The following is a 6,000-nucleotide window of genomic DNA, read 5'->3' as shown; positions in this document are numbered from 1 at the left end:
TCACTAGTTAATTTTCAAAAAATAAATAAATCAGATTTCTAATGGAGAATCTATACTTTTTAAGGTTTAAGGGAGAAGCCTGCTTTCATTAATTTGTTTTTCATATTCAAAGTTGAAAATATTTTGTATACTGTTGTTTGAATTTCAGATGTGTACTCCAATCTAGATCTAAATATAAAATTCTCAAGCTACCTGGAGTCTTGTAAACAGGCAACTTTCACTTCCAGTAAATATACTCTTTCCTATAAAGTCGAAATTAAACCTGCATTTCAGTTTCCTGATTTAAAGGTCTAGAACAATTTCTCTGTGCTTTATTATTATTATTATTATTATTAATAATACTCTATTATAGACTATGCAGGGGCATTTTTATGGTAAAAAATTTGAGGATTTGCTATTTAAATAGTACCTACACAGATGCCTTTTTTTTTTTTTTTTGGTAACCTGATCATAAAGGGGGATTCACTAATTATGCAAAGATGAAGTCCAATTGGGGTCTGTGGATTAATCAGGCAAACTTAACATTTGATACGGAGTTTATTCCTGCAAGTCATGCTGGTCTGCCAATTGAACAGCAAATCACACAATCAGTTACCACATCCAGATCCTATTATGGTTACAACAGATTCATTTCCTCGACTTCAAAAAGCTACAGTGAGCACCCTAAAGGTACTCTTGTGTAATTTGTAATAATTTTCTCCGGATATAATTTTTTAAAATAGAAAGCTGCTCAGCAGCAGTTCTTAAACAAGTTGAAAGAGGCTACGGGGGTATGCAAAGTTTGTAATCAACCATGTATATTGGTGTGTTTTATGATAAATTATTAATTTAAATGAGCCATCCTTACCAATTATTACTCAGGGCTTCTAATCTCAACATAATTTAGTAAACAAAAGAAAAAGAAAGCTAAAAAAGCAAATAAAATTGTAGACAAAAATTCTTTAAAAACAAGGTATGTTATTTCTGCCAAAAGACCCTAGGTAGTCACTTTGAAAGTGGCTTCTAACTATTTAGTAAAATAGTTTAGTAAAACGTAAACTTAGTTCTACTGGCACACAGAATCACTAGCAGCAATGATCAATGCATGCAAACTGAGAAGCATTTACAGAAAATCATTAGGAATAAATTCATAAACCCTTTGAGTATTGCATTTATGTTTCATTGTACATTAATTTGAAGAGCTTGAAACAAAAGAAAGGCTGGCTTTTTTATTTTTTTGTCTTTGCATTGAACTAATGTCCAGTGTCTTTAAAATAAACATAGCGGGAGCATGGATTATTTACTGATAACTGCTTGGGATCAATGCACTTGAATGCTGCACTATAGCATCTGCATTCTAAACTTACACAACTTGAGACTCACCAAATGAAATGCACAGCTGTGAGCTAGGAGCTGCAACTTGTCAATTTACACAACTGCAGTAATCCTGGACAGGCAGCAAAACCAGAAGTTTTGTTCAGCCTGATTTGGGGTAGCATACATAACTTGTAGGCAATGTCTGTCTTGGTTGGCTCCAAATCTGATCTAGAAAATGGTTTGATGTAGGCCTAATTCTTATATGTTTTAAAAATCCACTGCTATATCACTTGTGGCTTATTTTAACCCAAACACTGTCTTAAATCTGGAATTCCATAAAAATACCCTTGTCTATGTTCAATAATAAACTTGGAAGTGGTATAATGTGCTAAAATAAAAGTATGATTCTACATAGTTGCATGTGTAGTGGTAAGCCTGTCTGCGTACACACAAATAGCACGAGAACCTCACTAGAGGTTCTCGTGCCATTTGAAAGGCAAGATACAACTTGCCTTTCAGTTGCAAAGAGTTTTGCAATAGCGTATTCAATACACTTCCAAGTCCAGACAATTTTGTGACTATGGATATATACACATCCTTTAGACTGCAGTCCTTGGCAACATCCAATGGATGGTAATAGATAACAATGGTTTAACTCCAAAGTTCAAGTCTTTGACATACAGGTTATATTTACATCTTTTGACACTAACTAATGATTTCTCAACTACCTGGAAATAATTTTTTAAACAAACATTTAATTGTGAAATGTTTCCAAAGCCAACATCTTCGATCAAAAAACCTATAACGGTAGAAATACTTGCTTCTGTAGGCAGTACATATTAGGGAAAGGAATCCTTTGGGCTCCCAGATGTTACTGCACAACAGCTCCCACGCACTGGTCATCCAGGCCAATGGTGAGGGATGTCAGATATTATGGTTCAGCTACCTGTGAACAATCATTTGTTCCCTACTCCTGGTAAAACGGCAGTGAATAAATTAAACTCAGATGCCTACCTCAAAGTGTTTAATGTTGAGTGTTTGCAAGAAAATCAAAACACAGGAATCCTTAATAGATAATGCCTAGGATGGTTCACATTTACATTCAGATTATACAGGGAAAAAAATTATGTTGTTTTATGGAAGGGGAGGTAGTCAGTGGTCTCTGGGTGAAGTACAAATCCTTGGGTTTTTTTGAAAATCAGATATATATATATATATATATATATATATATATATATATATATATATATATATACTGTTCTGGGGAGTGGGCATTGTTCGCTCATATGATCTCAAGACTCTTAGAGATTCACATCAATTATATTTACTTACAATGCTCAAAGGGTTAATTCAAGGCATTATCATCAAAAGAATGCTCTAATACTAGAACTAAGCACTGAATTTATGCTTCTGTTCCAGTTTTTTTTAGTCACTAAACAAATAACCTAGCAACAATACTAGAATTCCTTTTCCTTTAAACCATATACACAGAGACTGACCTGTAATGCAGGAATGAGGGCCCAGTTTTCAGAAACTGGTACTGCTTTCACAAATCAGCATTAAGTGTTCTCAAAGTGTTACATAGTGTTATTTGGCCTGTCAAATCTATGAAATTATTTAATATTTTGCTGAGAAATCATTTGAAAAAAGTGTTTCTAATGTTTGTGAATACCTCGTTTTTAAATTAAAGAAATTATATGTTGACCTACACATCCTCAGTACTATTTCAATTGCTATCATCCATTGTGAACCAAATATGGTAACATTGCACAGCAGTACTGTAGAATTTTTTTTAATGGATAAATGATTTCTAAAGTAGTGTTATAATTACATGTTATAATACAAAAAATAAGCACAAAGAAAAAAAATGCAGGACAGGACAAAAACAGATTAAGGTGACAGCACCAAAGATTTTGCATTCCTGAAGAGATTATGAAAACTGGGCCCCGTTTCTGAATACGAATTTTCAATAGAATCATCAGTATTGATCACTGCATTACTTGTTCAAGAGCCAAAAAGTCTTAATTAATTAAAAAAAATAGTATTTAAAACTTTTTTAGACAAATTGTTCTCAAATGTTATTAGTTCATTTTCTTGCAATGTTCCCCAAAGTGCTTCAATTAAGCTATTCCTCAATATATATTTTTTTTGATGAGTACATACTCCTTGATTATTACGATCATACTGGATTCATGGCATAATGTGAAACCATTTATGGAACATTCAGTGAAAAATGTACGGCATGGCATATCAAGTACAAAGAAGCTGCAACTAGAAGAGAAATTTGGGGAAGCCCTGGTATTTGCACAGAACACTAGGGCATTTGCGTGGGATTATCTGAATCCCAGCCCTCATACATTTCATTTTGAAAAATGTATATAACATATAGGCACAAGTAGTACAGTGTCAGAATGCTATCTAAAGTGAGCCGGTTTATACTGAAGAGCTTCTGAAGATAATGCAAGTCAGTTGGCCATTTGATTTATAATTCCTACTAGACATAAAAATATAAAAAAATTATTCGGGGACAAAGATGCACATGAACAATGATTATTCTGATTCATGATTAATAGAAGCTCTTCTAATGCTTTTTGTTATCTGTGTTGATGACTTATTGGAGCATTTTGGAATATATTCTGGACACTGACAGGTTGTGAAATTTCATTATTTGTATGGTCCACAACAGACCAGAATTCCAGGATATGATGTTAGATAACAATAAATATCAATCTTTTTGGCACATTGAATACAGTGATCAACTGGAAGGGGAGTGGTCTGGAAAATGTATCATAAAAATTTACAGCCCTGTCTCTCTCAGAAAAGTAAATTTGCATCATTTTCATTTTTCTGCATGAACAAAATCCAGTATTCAGGACAAAAGAAGACAGTAATACAGAAACACAAGTTTGTCATCCAGGAAGGATAGTACCAGTAAATAAATCATATTTAACATAGAACTTTAATAGACTCTCAAAAAAAGATGCTGAAAAGTGTTTCTTTGTTTCTACATTTAATTTTACTGTATTTAAGTGTAAACATTTCATAATGCACAATGAGAGGGAGGAACTATCACAGCTTAGTTTTTAAAAAATTGGTGAGGGGTGTAGGTGTGATGGATTTAATGGGAAAAAATAAGAACATATTCCAATAGCAGAAAGAACAAAATTATAATGAAATATATCAGCATGTTTAACCAAATGGCAGGAATTACTAGGCACAATACCTAGTTCGGCCCAATTTTGCAATTCTAAGCAATTCTTAAAGCTTAGTTTTGAAGTAGAAATAGTCAAATAAAAAAAATTAGTAAATCTTTAGGTATTCTTGATATATGTAAAATCAAGGATGCAACCTGTGTACTAAAAATATACCAAAAATTCCACCTGCTGTTGAAGCATTTGGTGATAATCTTGAAAATTGTCTTTCAAACAAACAAGAAACAAGACGCTAATATTTTATATAGGTCTTGCTATAAAACCTGTAAATCTTCTTTGTGCTTTCCTTCATTTTTGGTTTGTTTTGGTCAAACTAAGGAAATTCACATGTCTTTTAAACCAATAAAATGTGTAATGCATTCTAACTAGAACAGCTTTATGAGAATAAAAGGGAAACAACATATACTATGAATGAACCATTAAATAAAATTGCAGACTGACCCCCCCATCACCATATGCACTATTGAAACTATACGCTGCTTTTTTAAAAACGTTGCTTACGTTACTTTTTGAAATTAAAAGTAGATAAGGGTTTAGAAATATATATATATGCATATATATTTATATATAAGTATATAAATTCTTGTCTGGGAATTAGCTAATCTATTCTGTTGACCTTTGACACTGTTAAAGCTAGTTTGTTTTCCACCGTTTTCCCCCAATCCCACCCCACCCCAGAAAATCTGATTAGTAATAAAGTGAAGTTCAGCTATAAATAAGAAAGAAAAAGGCTGTCACTCTAAGAGGGATAGTATATCTAATTTTCTTTAAAAAAAAAATCTTGATATCTGAAGTATGTAACCTGCCCTTACTGTTTAGGGAATCTGAAGGAAAGAGGGGAAGAAAGAAGAAAGAAAGAAGACAGGCACACTTTGTTGAATCAATGTAAGAGTTATTAACAAGAAAATCTTAGCTTCAGTTCTGTTTAAGGCACCATGTAATAGCCGAGGTACAATGATCCCTGATGTACATTCTTAAATGGCAATGGTCCATCTAGCCACCTATTCAAATTCTACGCAATTGGGAAATAAGTACAAGTGACATGTGCCAGTTTCACTGCCTTTAAAACATTTTATATAAAATGAAATCCACTTAAGAACCAGGAATTATTCTGAGCAAAATTACAATGCAGGTTGCTACATTCCTTGCATCCTATAAACTATCTTTAACAAGAGCAGCAGGTTGAACTATCATGAGGAAAAGGACATAGAATTAAAAAGTCATCTGAAAGGAATGGTTTCCTGCATGTCCAGTTCAGCATAAGTAGCACGTACACTTAAAGAAGGAATCAAGATGCTTTTTAAAAAAAACTTCAGTAGCCAACCTCCCCACTGAAGAGCAGAAAGCATCTGGGTAGTGGTCCCATATGTATATGAGGTGCAGAACCCAGCAAATGCTTCTGTAACATGACCTCCACTCGTTTAAAGATGATCGTGTTCTCACTGGAAATCAAAGATGCCTTAATTCGAATCTTGTAAAACTCTAATTAAAA

Source organism: Pituophis catenifer, unplaced genomic scaffold (genome assembly GCF_029215685.1).
Source record: "Pituophis catenifer annectens isolate HBS135680 unplaced genomic scaffold, rPitCat1.0.hap2 SCAF_2, whole genome shotgun sequence".
In the NCBI taxonomy this organism is placed as follows: domain Eukaryota; kingdom Metazoa; phylum Chordata; class Lepidosauria; order Squamata; family Colubridae; genus Pituophis; species Pituophis catenifer.
Note: the sequence above shows the minus strand (reverse complement) of the source record.